This window comes from Penaeus monodon, unplaced genomic scaffold (genome assembly GCF_015228065.2).
Source record: "Penaeus monodon isolate SGIC_2016 unplaced genomic scaffold, NSTDA_Pmon_1 PmonScaffold_786, whole genome shotgun sequence".
NCBI lineage: Eukaryota > Metazoa > Arthropoda > Malacostraca > Decapoda > Penaeidae > Penaeus > Penaeus monodon.
In genome coordinates, this window is record NW_023663060.1 from 20,001 (window position 1) to 21,643 (window position 1,643).

The window sequence follows — 1,643 nt, forward strand, 5'->3', positions numbered from 1 at the left end:
ATTTATCCTTATTCTAAATGTGCTGTAAATATTTAATTAATCATTCAAAAAATGTTACATTACCAAGTTTTGACAATGATTTAAATTAAAATCTATCTCAGGGGTAAGGACTCAAGCTTTGGTGCAGCATTTGCTATATGCAATACGTGACTGTTAAGGAGGCAAATGCTTGTTTCCAAAAGCATGTCTGGTTTCAGTTTCCTAAACATATTCAGCAATTTTATTGACATGCCATGATAACTAAGTTAAGTTAAGTAATTTTTTTTCCACCCTGGATATCTGCTCAGGCGTGGGCAATCATGATTACAGTTTTACATATATCTGACATTGTACAGTAGTCTGTAACTACTGTAGTTGTACAAGGTAAAATAGAAATATAAATCATACATCATACAAAAATTATTACTTACATATGCTTTTGCCACTGTGTTTGAATAACACTGTTATTTGCTTACGGTAGTTCTCACATAGTAAATTTAGGGTATAGTACGAGTATATCTTCCAATGTATCAGATGAAATGAAATATTCACATAGTTCTTTATACCTCATGTTAGGTGGTCTGAAAGGCTGTATCACATGACATTCCGAGATATAGTGCTCAAGCGTTCGTTTGTTTTCTTCGTTACAGTCTACATCTAGATTCATCTGCACTTCTTGCACCGTGCAGTTGCCAGTACATTCTGTAACCTAAACGTATTCTGGCAATAACCAGGTCACACTGTCTGGTTTGACTTCGGGGGGTGCCACCCATAGGAAGGCTTGCCATCTCTATACTGATCGTAGTGCCTTATGGTACAGCTTTCAGGCCTTTGAGTGTTAATCAGATCTACTAGTTCTTCCTTATGAGAACTTTTCAATATATGTGCAACCCTAGCAAGAGGCATCCCAAGATCTATGTTCACAATATCCTTGCTGCAGGCTTCTTTCGCCAATTTGTCTACGTGGTCATGCTTGCGTATGCCAACATGAGATGGTATCCATACAAATTGAATGTTGAAATTACGCTCTGTTGCATAGCTGACTTCAAAGTTACACACAAATCTAAGGTCTGCATCTGCCATATTTGACTTTATAAGTAGTTCAATGCAACGAAGAAAAATAGAAGTAGCATAGATAACAATGTTTAAATGAATGCGATGAGAAAGTAAGGTGTGAATGTCAAAGATACATAGCATGCAGGTAAATTGGAGTGAAAAGCTTAAGAATGAACATCATTAACAAGTCACATATCCCGTAAAAGAAAATCGTCGTATTCAATTTCTTTTGGCAGTGTAATATGTATATATATATATATATATATATATATTATATATATATATATATATATATATATATATATACATATATATATACATATATATATATATAATAATATATATAACATGATATATGATATATATATATATATATATATATAATTATTATATACATATTTGTGTATATATATATATATATCATATATATATATATTATCTTATATATATAACTATATATATATATATATATTATATATATATCTATATATACATATAATATATATATATATTTATTATATATAATATTAATATTATAAATATATATCATATTATATATATAATATAAATATTTAGATTACATAAATAATAAAAATTATAATATAATT